This window comes from Cololabis saira, chromosome 2 (assembly GCF_033807715.1).
Source record: "Cololabis saira isolate AMF1-May2022 chromosome 2, fColSai1.1, whole genome shotgun sequence".
Classification (NCBI taxonomy): Eukaryota; Metazoa; Chordata; class Actinopteri; order Beloniformes; family Belonidae; genus Cololabis; species Cololabis saira.
This window is the reverse complement of record NC_084588.1, coordinates 41,303,005-41,320,444: the sequence shown is the minus strand read 5'-3', so window position 1 is coordinate 41,320,444 and position 17,440 is coordinate 41,303,005.

Here is a 17,440-nt window from a genome sequence, read left to right as displayed (position 1 = left end):
CCTGCTTCAGCACACCGTGATAAAAGTACCTGTGTCATCAACAGAGCTGTGCAGACCTTGGTGACAAGCGAATGAGGACCTTTAATTAGAATCAGGTGTGTTGGTGCAGGGAAACATCTAAAACATGCAGGACAGGGGCCCACGAGGACCAGGATTGAGAAGCACTGGTCTAAATGACCCATACCACGCAGCAGCAGGTCGCTGGAGATCACCTCTCTTAGGGCCCGATTTACTAAAGGTTTGCGTGCGTAAAAACCTGTGCAAACTTGACAGCACCCGCAAACCAAAGTGCCAGCTGATCTACTAACAGCGTGCAAAGACGACTGCGTCTCTGAAATGCGCAAAATTGCACATGCAATCCATTTAGTACTTTTGCCCTGATGAATAATCAATATGGGGCGTACCCGGCAGAAATCCTAAATACTGGGAGGGGAAGATGCAAATTGCTCCATTTACCACGTGCAATGAGATTTACCAAGCCTGAAAGTAATTGCGCGTATTGTGATTGCGTCTGTATTTAATACGTTCGAAAGGAAGGTGCTAATCTGCTGCTGCTGTTATTGTGGCAAGGAGGCGACATCCAAAATCAAAGAATACGCAGAGAGAGAGTCTTTATTCTGCTGCATGCTATTTTAAAAATGGTTGCACAAGTTTTATTAAAGGCCACTTTTTCTTTAGTTCTTCGCCTTCTTGCCACCTTCTTTTAATGTGCCCCCCTCCACTCGCCCACAAGCAGGCCAAGCCTTTGTGCCAAAACTTTGTATTTTATTGATTACTTATCTTATTGAACGTGAAATCATCCTTCGTAAATTACATTTAATTAAAACCTGTGCTTATTAATCACAAAACACAGATTAAACATCATGACCAAATCCGCTCCGACCCGCTGTGTCAGGATCAGCGCAGAGACTGCAGCTTCGCCTGATTTATGGTTCTGCGTTAAATCGACGGCCATATGATGGTCCCGTCTGTCACACATTTACTGTCAGTGTTTGCTATATAATATATAATATTTGCAATATACTGTGGACATCTGAATAAAAACTTAACTCATAAATAGATTGAATCAAAGCGCTCTCCAGCTCTGTGTCTAATGTCTCTTTCTCCTCAGATCATGCCGAGCACCGCCGGGTCACGCAAACCCGACCAATTCAATATTAAAATCAAATTCAGTCCTGTGGCCCGTTTTTCTATTTCGTATTTTTGATCTGTGCCTAAAATTGAAATATGAAAAACCAGACGTTTTTCCGTTTTTTGTGTTACCAACTGCATTTATTCTATCGCAGGTTTTCTCCGATATTGCGTAGTTGCTGTAGTTCATGAATGTGTTTATTTGCCTCTTCCACTAATATCTCTAACTCCAACTCGTCAAATTTCATTTTGCACTTGTGACTTGTGACTGTGCATTCCATCCACTCTCCATGGCGCAGAATTGCGCTCGCAAACCTTAAGACACGCAACACCTCATTTAAATACTGAGGTTTGCACCTGTTATCAATTGCGCACGCAATCTTAGTTGATCACCTGCAAACCACACGCAAACAGCACGCGCAAACTTTTTCAGTGCACACGCAATTTAGTACTCTTTATTTAGGATCTTAGTAAATCGGGCCCTTAGCCTGTAAACTGCCGCCACTTGAAGCTGCAGTACACATGGCAGAAGTCTCAGTATCAACATCAACATCAGCTGGAAAACATTCACGAACGCTGACCAGAACTGTCCTGCCGTGGTCGTGGACACGTACGCACCCTCACGCCGCCCTCTGGAGATCCGGTTTCAGCCTTGCTGGATCCTCCATCTGCTCACCATGGCCTGGAGGTGAGAGCTGACAGGTTCCTCTTGTGAACCGTATTCTTGTAGACTCACTCCCCTTAACGCTGCCAATATGCCATTATACAGCAGTTGTAAGTTGGAAACACGTCCAGTAGGTTGTGTTGTCGTCCAGAACACCAATGTAAAGGTTCAAAGCATGTGTCTCAATGGTTAGGAATAACCACAGTCTCCGACTTATGAGTAACTTACAAGTAATGTGTGTCTCGATCGCATCATTTCTGGCCTCCGTCTGAGGTGCATATGAGCCGTTAACTGGCATGTGAAGAGCAATTTATGCGTGCAGTAAATGTTTTCGATGACCTCGCCGTACTAAGATGCATGCTAGTGCTAGTGTGTGCTCTTAACTGAGACGAAATCTACCCGTAATTTAAACTGCGTAAAACACGCCGGCTACACCGTCAAAGTGCTACGAGGCCTTCAGAGTATGAAAAAAGAGCTTAACTCTTGAAAAAAAGTTGTGTTTTTCTTGTTCCTGTGGCACTATTCCATTAAAGTCATTCTTCATGTGCTGCAGGGTAAGGAAATAAATAAATACATCTTCAGATAGACTGGTCACATGACTGGACGCTTTTAATATTGATCATTTTCATTCATTTTCTCTCCTTAAAGTTTCATTAATTGTATTGAGTAAGAACAAAGCCTTTAAAGGAACCAAACGTTATGTTCTGAGAAATTACAACAGGACTGGAAACTAGAGGAATATTCAGATCAGATTTAATACAGTTGTTTGTTACAGCAGATTTGACATGTTTTGACTTTTTCTTTCTTTTCTTTTACCATCTTTTACTATCTGTCAGACACAAACATATTAACTAACTATTGTTGAATATACTGTTTATTCTAGGAAAAAAGGATTTCAAATGTCTTCACAAAGAATACTACTACACTAATTAATCCATCTCTTGAAGTATAAAATAGGACATAAAACACAATACAAGGATGATGATATTTATTTGTATAATAGACGACTTAAAAATGAAGATCTCAATTGCTTTACTGGCGTAAAGTTGTGTGGGGAAATCCTGTAACCTCATATTCCTCTGATATGAGCAGGAGGGGGACTAATAAATCCCAATTACGTCACTCGATTAATGGAGACATTAACTGTAAGGGGAGCACCGTATCCGTGCACGGACTGACTCATACCTTGGAAGCGTGGATGTAAAACTAGGAAAGGCGTATCTGAGCCAGAGACAGCGCTGCGCACCAGCGGGACTGGATGGCATCTATTCCAGAGCCCGGTGGTTAAGGGAAGCATTGGCAGAGGTGTCAAAAGTATTCACATTCATTACTCAGGTAGAAGTATAGATACTAGAGTTTAAAAATACTCCTGGACTGCTCTTCCTCACTAGTTATGCTCATCATGTTTATGAATACAAGCCACAGCCAAGGATTGGTGCGAGTCCTGGGGCCTGTACTACGAAGCAAGTTCAACATATCCAGGATATCTTTTCCTTATCCAGATTCACTAAGCGGGACAATTGCAATCACGCTAAGCGGTCACACGACGGTGGTTATCAACTCGGTAGATCGACCCAGCTTTCTCCAATCTGGATATGAGCGCGTGCACATAAAAGGGGCAGTGTTTTCAGCGCATGACCAATCGCAAGCATGGAGAAGTCCGCTGTCAGAGCCGCTTACTTCAGCAGTGAAGAGCAAACTATAATTCTACAGAAATACGATGAGTATAGGAATATTATACAGGCAAAAAGCAACACAGTTGCAGCTGCAAAATCCAGGAAAGACAGCTGGCAAAAGATCGCTGACTGTATAAATGCATAAGTTCATAGGGATATAAACATATATTTGAATATTCTGGGAATCTTAATCTTAAACTGTAAACCATGATCAGCAATATTAAAATAATAAAAGGCTTGCAATATTTCAGTTGATTTGTAATGAATCCAGAATGTATGACATTTTTTTTGTTTTTGTGTTTGCATTACAGAAAATCACAATATTCTAATTTTCTGAGACAGTCCTGTATATATTGGTTCTATAAGTATTGTTGTTGACCGATAACTTGTGCTGATGCTGTACCAAAAAATTGGGTTTATTTATTTATTTTATTTAATTTTTTATTTTTTCAGGAGGGGGGTATTTAGTATTTTAAAGTGACTTCTCAGAATGTTCGAGGGACGAAATTGAAAATCCCTTTTTTGCTATCCCCTTACAAATGCATCTTCTTTTTGATTTCTTCTTGATTTATTTATTTAATTGGTATTAGTTTTGGATTGACTGTACATCGGATTTTGGGTGATGATTTGTTTTATTTATTCATTGATTGATTTATTTTTTATTTTCTCCTCCACCTCTTTTTTCTTTTTTTTTGGATCGTTCATACAGGTACTCATCAGGGAAAGCAAAGGGGTTTTGGTGGTCCCTGAATACGCGTTCTCTTCGGAGGGATCCCCTCACGATCCGCGCACCGAGCTCCACTGGATTCTCTTCGAAAGGGCATGCCATTTTCCAAGAGAGCTGATTGGTCAGTGGGCGGTGCTTTTATACCCGGCGATCTGTATCTCGAACATAACCTGCTCCGGAGCAGGTTAGCTGTTCAGCATAAGTTACCATGGCGATGTACCCCGGTAAGAAGTGAACCACCGTCGTAGTCCTGAAAACCCAGGGTTAAACCTGAAGTTACCTCGCTAACCCCAAATCCCGCTTCGTAGTACAGGCCCCTGGTTTGGTGCCCTCAGGATTACCGGTAAATCTCTGCTTTTTCCCAATGGTGTGGTTCCTGTTGGGTTCATCAGGTGGTGATTTTCAACTTGCACTGGCCGAGTGTAAAGTAGCAGGGAGGAGAGTCAGCATTTCCAAATCTGGTACCATGGTTATCAATCTTAAAAGAGTGGAATGCCTTCCATGGGTTTGGGATGAGGCACTGCGAAGTTAAAGTATCAACTCAAGTTTTTTACTCAAGTAAAAGTATAAAAGTACTGGTTTCAAAACTACTTAAAGTATAAAAGTAAAAGTAATGTAAGGGGGAAAAAAGCCATTAAGGACAAAAGCCATTGAAAATGAATGCGGCAAATATATTAAAGAACCATATATGTGTACTATTGAGCATTAACATGTGTTTCAGAGAGCAGAAGATATGATGACTAGTTGCCTATAAGTATTGTAATGGTGCAAAAAGTCAAACTTCAGAGGCATGTTATCTTTTATCCTAACCTTTATTGGAATGTACATCCAAGTTTAGTTGCAGGAATCTGAGGGAACGGATGTAAGAACAAAACTGGACAAGAACATCTGAAACAACCACAACCAAATTCACTCAATCCGGATGGAGCAATTTAACTGGATGTTTTTTTTTAAAGGCCGAAATGAAATAGAGTAACGAGGCTGTTTTTAAAATGTAAGGAGTAAAAAGTACCGGTACAGATAATTGCGTGAAAATGTAAGGAGTAAAAGTAAAAAGTCGTCTTAAAAATAATTACTCCAGTGAAGTATAGATAACCAAAATGTCTACTTAAGTAAGGTAACAAAGTATTTGTACTTTGTTACTTGACACCTCTGAGCATTGGAGCTTGACCACGCGTTTGCAGGTGTGTTTGTCAATCAGGGTTTAATTGACAAGAAGATTAAAAGCTCACATCTCAGAGCGCCTCTTTTCTTTCGGCAGGACGAGCCGAGTTGAGTGAGTCTGGTCTCCAGCGCCGGCCCCGGGTTCGGGGTGCCGCGCTTAAGGTTAGCGCGGGCACCCCGCGGAGTGCGCGCGGTCTGAGATGGCTCCTACTTGTTGGACATTCATTATCAAACTCTATTTGCTCCTTTCATCTGCAGCTCTCCGCAGCACTCAGTGTAAACTACTGAGGCACCTTGCAGCTTGACATCTCTCCATTCAGTCTGTACCTTAAACAGCATGCTGCCACATCAAAGGGCTGCGGCTGCCTTTGATGTTCCAAAAAGAAAGAGCTCCAATGATCTGCTAAAAACCAATGCAACTTTTTGAAGCCTTGTTTTATTCATTTGCTATGTCTAGGAGTCTGGAGTTAGTCTCTGAAAGTCCAGACGGCAGATTTGGAGTCAGACTGTTCTCTTCGCAATATAAAGTGGAAAAAGAGCAGGATGGCATTTATTTCTTTTGTCGTAACATTCTTGAATGTTACGACGGAGTATTAGGGCCAAACTAAGACAAAAAAAAAATGGAAATTATGAAAATAAAGTCGTAGAATTACCAGAATAAAGTCATAATGTTGTGAGAATAAAGTCGTAATATTACGAGAATAAAGTCGTAATATATAATATAATATATAAATATAACTTCACAAGATATTCCTCATTTTAACACAGGGAGAAGATGCTCTTCCTGTTAGAGTTCTCATAAATTACCACTTTATTCACGTAATATTACGACTTTATTCTCATAAATTACCACTTTATTCTTGTAATATTACGACTTTATTCTCATAATATTATGACTTTATTCTATTACGACTTTATTCTCGTAATGTTACGACTTTATTCTCGTAATATTACGACTTTATTCTATTACGACTTTATTTTCGCAACATTATGACTTTATTCACGTAATTTTACGACTTTATTCTCATTATATTATTACTTTATTCTCGTAATATTACGACTTTATTCTCGTAATGTTACAACTTTATTCTCATAATATTACGACTTTATTCTATTACGACTTTATTTTCGCAACATTATGACTTTATTCACGTAATTTTACGACTTTATTCTCATTATATTATGACTTTATTCTCGTAATATTACGACTTTATTCTCGTAATGTTACGACTTTATTCTCGTAATATTACGACTTTATTCTATTACGACTTTATTTTCGCAACATTATGACTTTATTCTCGTAATTTTACGACTTTATTCTCATTATATTATGACTTTATTCTCGTAATTTAAATTTTTTTTTTGTCTTAGTTTGGCCCTAATACTCGTCGTAGAATGTCCAGTCGTGTGCCACATCTTTTAAAGATGCTGTATTGTCCCAGAGATTAAAGTATAGTGCATGTGCAAAGGGCTGACAGCAAGCATATCCTATACATACGTCAGATAAACACACGTGACAATGTTTATTAACAAAAACAATCCCAAACTGCAGAATCAGGTTTTGTAAGGTAAAGTGATTGTATTCTCTTTGACAACAACAGTCCTCATTTCCTGCATGATGTTAGCAGTCCTGCGCTTTGTGGGGCAACTTGTCTTTACAGCGTGGTTCAATTTATGGAGGTTTATGGGATTTTACGTCTGAACAACCTTGTTTAAAGTCCCGCCACACTGTTACAGTCGAGCTAACATGCTCACTTTTAAAGACCTTCACTCCATTATTTTTCACTCACTCCGTTGCAGAGTTGCTGTTGTTGTCCAGTTTCATCCCAGCTTTAGCTTTAGCTGCCGGGCAGATGGCCTCACATTTGGACACTGTGGTTGCCAGTGGTGGTCGCGGGGAACCCAATAACAGCTTAGTGCCTCGGTCCTTTGGCACCAAACCAAGCCCAGATCCTCACCGGTCCACCTCCATCCTCCACAGTTAGGGTGAGGGGCTTCATTTTCACCAAACACAGTGCTGTGCAACGTTATTGCCAGACATCTCCAGTTTGGTCTGTTTAAAAGTTAATTGTTCTGTGTATCTTATGATGTGTGCAACTTTGGAAATCTAAACCTTGCTGCCATGTTCTATATAAGATCCTTACTGATGTCTTTCCTCTTTATCTTTAGACTAGGATATGTCTTGAGGACCACTGACCATCTTTTACTTTTGAATTGAAGATATTTAGGACTTGTCGTGATTGATGGTCTAAGTACTGTGGAGCTCTATGATGATCGAGATACCAGAGGAGAAGAAAGTGACCTCTCTTTCCAGTGCAAAGTTGGCGATTATAGACTGAATTTAATCCTGCTAATTATAATTTCATCAGATACAACCAAAGGACTGTCGACTATTAAAAGTGACATTTAATGCAAATGGCCCCTGGATCAGACACACTGAACTTCAGCACTTTGTCAGCTGGTTTCTTAATCAAATGAACTTGACAATAATTGAAGTGTTTTATTTTTGCCCTTCTTTCCACACATAAAAGACTGCCACGGCAATTAGCTTTAATTCTCTCTTTTTCCCGCTTTCTTTTCATGCTCTTGAGTAGGCAGGAACCCGCATATTCTGATCATTTGCATTATCCAAAGCAAATCTGCTTTGAAGTTCTGAGATACTGTAAGAAAAAGGATCCACTTATCCCACATGAAAAAAAAATGTTCAAAGCTCATGAATTCACTGGAACAGATGTACTTTATCATTGGATTTGCCCTTTTTTCCCTCTTTTCTTTCTCACCCATCTTCAGTCCTGTATCGGTAATAGGCTACCTCATGTCCCTCTCATCCCTTAGCGTTTAGCATCTCGCCTGCACAGAGGCAAGTCCCCTGCTGTGCCAATCCACACTTCAAAGCTTTCTGCATATCTGCTGGAGACAAAGCACGCAGGACACATTGTGGCAGCCTCTCATTTCTCATGTTTAACTTAATATCGTTGCAATTGTCTGTTACCCACGTCTCCCAAAAATACAAACACAACAGCATACACGTGCACAGCAATGGTTTATCCGATTACAGCCCTGTCATAGCGGCGCTGACAGGCAGTTAGCTCTTTGTTGCTGTAAATATTTTACAAAAAAGAACAAAAGAGATGGTTAATATTCTTGAAAGAATTAATCTATACGGAAATAAATGTAAAGAAAAGAAATAAACAAAGTTAATTTCATCCTCATTCGTTATCACTTTTTTTAAGCACGAAAGTGACGAACTTCATTGGAAGAAGACATTTTTAAGAAATCTAATCATTTCTATGTGCGCAAGTCACTGGAAACTGGCGAGAGAGGCAAAGAAAACAGAAATGCAGAGATGTTCAAAGAATGTTCAAGTGGTGTCGGGTGTCAGAGTCGGCTGTAAAAAGATCAAATTAACGATGAGTTATGGTCATCACATGATACCAAACTCCGTGAGGGAATCATATACATGTCTTTAGAGAAAAGCTGCAAAGAACTAACTTTTTTATTACCGGGTGAAGATCGAGGGAATCTGGGGAGATCCAGGTGTGTAAAGGTCGAGATCAGAAGCGACTTGTGGACGAGCTTGACCTTCAGGTCTGGCAGCAAGGCTCAAGGAAATGTCAACACGGCGATCAATAAAGCCCCGCGAGCTCCCAAGAACCAGAAAACAGTCAGTCGGCACATTTCTGTGTCATAAAGATCATACAGGATATTATACATGTTATTGGAGAAAAGCAAAATCATGGGGGGAATGAAGAGACAGTATTGTATTGTATTACATTCCACGTGTGTTTGAAATGTTTCCTGTGAAATAAAAAAGCAGCAAAAAAAAGGAAAATAATTAAACTTTAAATTTAACTTTAACAATCAATATTCAACAAAAAATAAGCCTCTTCTGAAAGGAAGTTAATTAACGGAGTCATTTAAACAAAAATACTTATAGGGTTCACATTACAGTAATACCCTCTAAGAGGCCAACAAGTTCTTTTCTCTCACTGTGTTTGGATGTTCAAAAGATGACAAAAGGTAATCTCAGAGCACTTTACGTGAGTGTTTTAACACATAAACTCCGGAGAAAAAGATCTGTTCTCCGTCTGCAGCGGCTTGTTGACATACGCACTAGAAAGCAACTGAGGATGGCGTGGCATGATGCAAAACTCGAATCGGTGTTTTCCTCACGCCGGACCATAAATGGAGGGCCAAGTCACTCCTCTTTTCCGTACTAATGACCGCTCTGTGCCGAAAACTATAATGCATCTATTTGGATTCATCCACGATATCAACAAATGGGAGGCAAAAAACAGAAACAGTCAAGGAGCAACGACTGCGATGCAGCAACCCAACATCAGCGCTCCCCCACTCCTCTTTCATGTTTTTGCTTTTTTTGAAAGACCTTTTTTATGCAGAAGCATTCTGGACTTAATGTTTTGAAGCTGACAGGATGTGTTTTCTAAAATGCACCCCCATCTAGGAGATGCAGGGCTATAACACACCTAAGACAACATCTACAGTCAGAAACCAAACCTTCAAAAGCAGATTGCTGAGTTACACTCTTCACTCTTCCAAGCAGCACTGCAGAGATAACCGCTGAAATAAAAGTGATATTGCTAAAACTGACCCTTCAGTGTCTGGAAAGTGACTTTTATCTTCCCCCGTGGTTATTAAATTAAATTATCTGTTCAGTTTGAACACATAAAATGTTGTTTTCCACACGAGACTCTTTTGGACGACAGATTCCTGACCCTGAGAGACTGGGCAGGTTTGAGACGGAGGTGTGACTGCGGTCTCCAGCCATCCCTCCGCTGCACAAGAGGAGAAAAATCTCCACCAACACCAAAGCTATTGCTGACTTATGTGAAGATCAAAGCACAAGTGAAAAAGAAAAAAAAAAAGGGAAAGAACAGGAGAAGGGAAGAGGGAAGAAAATGAAGAGGAAGAAAGAGGTGTCACGCCGGGGCTGCAGAGAAGATCCTGCAGCAGCGGAGAAGAAGAAGAATTTGGATTTTCACACAAAAACAATCCAATAAGACACCGATTAAACCAAATGTTGACTCACATGTGGTTTGTTGTGTAAAATGTTGTTTTTTTTAGGCTTTGATTCCCTGTGATTGCTCCCTGTATCACTCCTACACACCCCACCTTCTCCCAGTTACCCCGTCAGCTCCCTCCATTCAGTGCACTTCATCCTTCCATCCAACACATCCGCAGGTGACAGCATTGTGTCTCCTGCGCTGCTGGTGACCTGGTTATTTTGAGAGGGGGTGGGGGTTGTTTACATTACGACTTCCAAAAAAAAATCTACTTTGTCATCATTTCAAAAGGTGAAGGTATTCATTTCATTGTAATTGCAGCCAGCATCCACCTGCAGGCAGGACTGGTTCAGAAGTCTGATCCTGACAGGAAGCGCTTCACACACGACAAACACGATAAACGGCATCCTGCAGGGTGACAGACCTTTGTTCTGGGGAATAAGGTTTTATAATATTATCTACTTATTAGCTATTTCCTTTCAGAGTGGAGCTGAATCCTCGGGCGGCTCCACGGCGGCTCCTCGCCGCCAGAGTGACGCGTGAAACACACCGTCTCGTACACGGCGTTCAGAGCCATCCTCCCACTCTAACACGTATGACTAAATTATGCCAGAGCAGCGCGGCCCAGACGATACGGAGAGACGCGCGGGCAGCAGAGGTGGGAGGAGGGACCATTTACATATTCATGAATCCATCCGCAGAAAACGAGACATGGCGTAGACCTGCACCGGTCATGTGGGCTGTGACATAAAACGGAGACAGATGGAGTATTTACAAGAGCAAGATGTTTTATTTGTTTGTTTTTTTTCAATGATTTTCCTTCATTGATTGATGAAGAATTCCTGCATTGAAATGACTTTGATCATTTTCCCATTTTGCATCAGTATTAACGTCTTCTCTGACGTAAGCAGTCACCTTTGTTTGTTTGGGTTGTAGCAGCTTCATATTGTGTTCAATATACAAGTCTCATTCCAGAGCTACGGTTCTTTCCAACATCTTGGATCTGCCGCCATGTCAGCAGCCTCATTTAAATACGCTCCAGCTGCGTGTTGAGCGTAAAGAAACTGACTCGGCGCCCATTTCACGGTTGCTTTCTCTCATCCTGGAGATGGTGACGGTCACGTAGGCCTCCGTGCTGACTGAGGTCCATGTGTTCCCAATCGAGGATCACGACGCCTGGCCGGCCTGCTGCCTTCCAGCTTTTCCCGTTTCCGCTCGACTCAGCTGACGTTCAGGATCTGAAAGGCAAAACTTTTGCCTCGTGCTGCAGGAAACGTGAACGCAAACACACCTGGAACAAAAGACAGATCCCTTTATCTCACCGCCATATTTACAGAGGCTTAACCCAGCTCTCAATTGATAGAGTTTATAAACAAATATAAGATGTCATGATGGATGATCTGCTATCAAGTAAAAGATGCTTGTTCCTGGTGGTCTTTCCTGGCTGTGCCTGGGCTTTCATCCTCCTGACAAGTGAAAGACAGTACAGCCTAAGTGTGGAGGAAGTGTTGATGCTGGCGAGCTTCTTTGCACACAACAAGCACTTGACCGAGGAGGGAAAAGAAGTAACCAGAGGATATATGACTTCAATGATCATCTTCCATTAGAAATCACTACTCCTTTCTCCTCCAAAAAAATAGTCCCACTGTAGCTTTTCCGACTGACTGCGTGTTTGACTTGATTTTTCCGAACGCCAGCGCCTCTCCCTCGTCTCCCCCGTGCCTGCGGCCCACTAGAGAAGGGCTCAAGTGTGAAAGCTGTTTGCAAACGGGGCAACCTAAAAATGTGGCCCGCTTTTAATAACATTTACATTTCTAAATGTTGTTCTCAGTCCAGGGCCATAAACAGCAACAGCGAGTCATGTGACCTATCAGAAAGCCATCACGGCATGCTCCATCCCTCACTTTAAAGGAGTTGCATTTATGTGGTGCTTTGCTGGTTTTCCTGTTTTCCAACCACCTAAAAGGCTTCAAGGATCCAGCCACAGTCACACGTTGGAGGACATGTGACTTCTTTTATTTATCTGTTTTCTAATTTTAGGTTTTGCAGGTGGGCTGGACAGACCGGGAATCAAATTGTCAACCTTACAAATAATGGAGAAGTCTCTCTTTCTCCGGTTTCTAAAGTGTGAAGTGAAAAAAAGAAGGAAATGATTTCCATGTATTTGTGACAGTACTCATACCCTGCTCTTCATGTTAGCATACATTCATCTTCACGGCTTGGGTCTGCAACATAGTCCAAGACAACACGAGACATGACAACCTGTATAACTTTGAAGTTTCCTTTCCGTTTCACAGCACTTAAAGGCCTTTTGCCGTTAAGATAGCGGCCGACAGTTATTTTATCTACTTCCTCCTGCAACGATGCTGTGCACCAGTGCAAAGCTGCCATTGATGCATTTCATTTTTCCAGATTTTCCAGATGTGCTCCAGTGGAAACAGAACAGGACTGGAGGCACACGAGGAAAAATAACCCCCCGCTGGCAAATCCCACCTCAAACAGCTTCCTGTCTGAATGTGGCCAAGGTGGCGTCTGCTTGGCAGCAAAAGCACAATTCATGTTTACATATATATAACTATTTGACTTTAAAATGGGAGCATTAAAATGCAGGTAAATATAACCAGGAGTGGTTATGGTTATTATTGTCATGTGAGCTGATAAATTTAAGCGTGGTTTGATTTAAACAGCAATGGTAGAAAAATAGAACCATGATTAACAAAACACAGAGCTGGGATTTATTTTTTTTAAGAAAAGTATTTTTAAAAATGAAGTGCTAAAACACTTGCGAATTAAGAATTATATATGAGTAATGAAAAATATAAAAATAAGAATTTTTCTTTTGTTTTTGTCATCCCTGTTCATTCTGTTTTATCATCCAACTTTCAATTCATGTTATTTTAAAAGGTAATTTCTGGTTCTCCTTTGAAATAATAATAATCAGAAGTCCATGCCCACTAAGAGAAACTTCATCATGGCCGCGGCGACGTCTGCTTCACAGCCGAGCACAAGCTTGAGGGAAGCGATGTTTTAGTACAGGGGTCGGCAACCCAAAATGTTGAAAGAGCCGTATTGGACCAAAAACACAAAAAAAAATATGTCTGGAGCCGCAAAAAATGAAAAGTCTTGTATCAGCCTTAGAATGAAGGCAACACATGCTGCATGAATCTATATTAGTTATAACTGGGTGGAGATTTTTTTTTTCATTATGCACTTCAAGAAAAAAGTCGAAATGTCAAGAAAAAAGTCAAAATTTCGAGAAAAAAGTCGAAATGTTGAGATTAATGTTCAAGTACAATCTCGAGAAAAAAGTCGAGATGTCGAGAAAAAAGTCAAAATTTCGAGAAAAACGTTGAAATGTCGAGATTAAAAAGGAAAGGTAAAAGGAAGAAAAAAAAAGAGAAAGAAAGGAAAAAAAGAAGAAAAAAATAGAAAAAAGGAAAAAAAGGAAAAAAAGGAAAAAAGAAAAAAAGAAGAAAAAAGGAAAAAAAAAGGTCAAACTTTTTTGAAAAAGCTCCAGGGAGCCACTAGGGCGGCGCTAAAGAGCCGCATGCGGCTCTAGAGCCGCGGGTTGCCGACCCCTGTTTTAGACCGAACGCCCTGAACAACAATAATACACGTTGCAAACGATATGAGAACGAAATTGTCAGGGTTTGACACTTCCCCCCAGTTTGAGTTTCAGTTCTGTCCCTCCTGTTTCCCCTTTGCCCTGATTGTGTCTGCACCTGTGTCTCGTCGTGTCTCGTTATCCCCTGTGTATATCTGGTCTTGTCATTCCTTTGTTGCCTGTCGGTCCGTACTGTTTGTTCCCTCCATGTACTCCTGGTTTTCGATCCCTGTATACGTGAGTTGTTTTTGATCCTGCTCTGCAGCATTTTAGTTTGGCTTTTTTGTGGAATAAATCCTTCTGTTTTTTGAGAACTCCTGCCTCCAGCCTCCCTCTCTCTCCTTGCGTTTGGGTCCTCAACACCACGCCTTGGGACAGAACGGACCGACCAGCATGGACCCAGCAGGAGAGAGTGCATCGGCCCCTGCTCCGGTGATGGTCCCGGACCCCCCACAGCCTGCGCCTCGGACCCAGGTACCCCCGCAGCCTGCGCCTCGGACCCAGGTACCCCCGCAGCCTGCGCCTCGGACCCAGGTACCCCCGCAGCCAGCGCCACGGACCCGGGTCCCCACTCGGGCAGCTCCGGGGATCCTCTGCCCCCCGACGCCGGCTCCCCGCATCCTGTCTGCCCCTGTTCCGGCGCCCCGCATCCTGTCTGCCCCTGTTCCGGCGCCCCGCAGCCTGTCTGCCCCTGTTCCGGCGCCCCGCAGCCTGTCTGCCCCTGTTCCGGCACCCCGCAGCCTGTCTGCCCCTGTTCCGGCGCCCCGCAGCCTGTCTGCCCCTGTTCCGGCGCCCCGCAGCCTGTCTGCCCCTGTTCCGGCGCCCCGCATCCTGTCTGCCCCTGTTCCGGCGCCCCGCATCCTGTCTGCCCCTGTTCCGGCGCCCCGCATCCTGTCTGCCCCTGTTCCGGCGCCCCGCATCCTGTCTGCCCCTGTTCCGGCTCCCCGCATCCTGTCTGCCCCTGTTCCCTGTGGCCCCCTCTGCCCGCCCTGGGTGTGGACTGTTGGGACATCTGGGATCTGTCCCTTGAGGGGGGGGTACTGTCAGGGTTTGACACTTCCCCCCAGTTTGAGTTTCAGTTCTGTCCCTCCTGTTTCCCCTTTGCCCTGATTGTGTCTGCACCTGTGTCTCGTCGTGTCTCGTTATCCCCTGTGTATATCTGGTCTTGTCATTCCTTTGTTGCCTGTCGGTCCGTACTGTTTGTTCCCTCCATGTACTCCTGGTTTTCGATCCCTGTATACGTGAGTTGTTTTTGATCCTGCTCTGCAGCATTTTAGTTTGGCTTTTTTGTGGAATAAATCCTTCTGTTTTTTGAGAACTCCTGCCTCCAGCCTCCCTCTCTCTCCTTGCGTTTGGGTCCTCAACACCACGCCTTGTGACAGAAATGAGACTAATCAGCAGAAAAGAAGAACGTAATTAGACATACAGCACTGAAAGATTGATTCAACGGATGCATATCATATCAAGCGGTGTTACGTAAACCCCACAATATAAGTTGTTTTTGTGTCTGGAGTTAAAGAAATTTGTTACCATATAAAAACAGAAGCTGTTGTTTAATAAGCTTGTGAGTTACTGAAGTTGCCTGTACATCACTGGGATTGATATCAACTATAACTGTCTCCAGCACTTGGTGGTCCATCAAGTCCGTTAGACGTCCAGTAGCCTTTCAGCGGTGAAGCAGAGCAGGAAGCCCACGGAGATTCCTCCTCCTCCTTGCTGAACCAAACTCTCCACTGGTGAAGCACGTGGTAGGAGCCATTCGGGCCGCAGTGTTGCCGCGTGTCTCTGATGTATTTGACCCAATAAGCATGCTGAGTGTGTCCTGTTGGTTGGCACACAGTCAAGTGTCTGGATTCAGGAAAGAGTTGGAACTTTGCTGTTCATCCTGAATGAGGCTCGCTCGGTAAAAATGTTCCCTATACTTTAAAAACCCTCGCTCGAGGACACTTGGATGTGCTGCATCCGAGGAAACATGGTGGATATGTGAAAGTAGCTATCAACTGATTATCCAAGCTGGTCGAGTGTGATTATTTCTGCCTAGGGAAAGAATAAAAACCTCACAGCTAAAGTGTGCCAGGCTCGCTGATCCTTCCCAAGGCTTCAAGTGGTCACTGCTGCCAAAGGTGCTTCAACCGATTATGGGTTTTTTAAAACAATAAAGCTCCAAAAAATACAGATTTTTATTCTTTCACTGTAATAAATCTGAACTGCAAACATAAAAATGACTGAGCTGTCTGTGGGATCCACATCTTGCTATTTACTACAACCTTTAGAAAGACTGCTCTATTATAACTGTAACCAATTACTTTACACCCCTGCTATGGACACCTGTTGCTTTTAAAAGCTGAGATATGTAAAGCAGCGGTAATAATAACTTGGGGAGCTGTTTTAGAATAGAAGTCATATATAACTATGATATAGTTGCTCACACAAATAACCGTGTTCGTGACAGGAAGCCGTATCGTGTTGCCAAGAGGCAAACTCTGCGGTTTCCATGACCGGAGATAAGCTGTTAAGCTGCAGATGAAAGTGTGTTCGTGTCGAGAGCGTGGCATGGTGAGCAGCTGGCTGTGGTCAGCCACATTTGTGAGTCTTTTGTGATACCACTGGATAATGCAGAGTGGAGAGAAGATTTCTGGTACTGTGAAAACGCATTTCCCCACAACTTTGTTATTATGAGGGTATACTTGCGTAGTAGATCGAGCGTGAAGGACTGCAAGGAGCAGGAAGAATTTAGCCATTGCAGAAGCAAAACGTGAGAACGTTTAGTTAACCTATTTTGATGTTATAACAGCTCTGGCACATTGGTGGGGTACATCCAGGGTACATCCAGGGTACATCCAGGATACATCCAGGGTACATCCGGGGGGCAATCTCCGGTTTTCCCTTCTGAAGTCAATACGGATGTGCAGTTCTCTGAATGGCCACTAGAGGCTGGCGCTAGAGGTGAGTCCATTTCTGATGACTCCCATGTTTCAGCCCGACCAGATTTACGGTAGAAACAAAATGGTACAACAAATAGTTTTGTTTCTGTTGGCAGCTTTAAGTCAAGATTAAGTGATAATGATGAAGCAAGTTGATGAGTGACTTTTTAAAGAAGTCATGAAAATATTAGGGCTGTCAGTTTAATTAGATTAATTAATTATACTGCTAATTAACGCGTTATGAAAATTAACGCAATTAATTATGAATGGCAAAATGCGCGAGCGTTTTAAATTTGGCCCATTGAGGGACCCGTAGGCCACTTGGCAGTGGCAGGTCACTTCCCATCTGCGTTGCTACTCAAACAAACAAAGCATGGTGACACATGGACGCGACTCAGGCGAGCGAGGCCGGCAAATCTTTGCTAGGGCCTTTGAACGGCAAGTTTATGTATAAAAACAAAGAAGACGGGACTATCAACAAGAATGCGGTGATTTGTACATTTTCTAAAAAAGGATTTTCCTATCA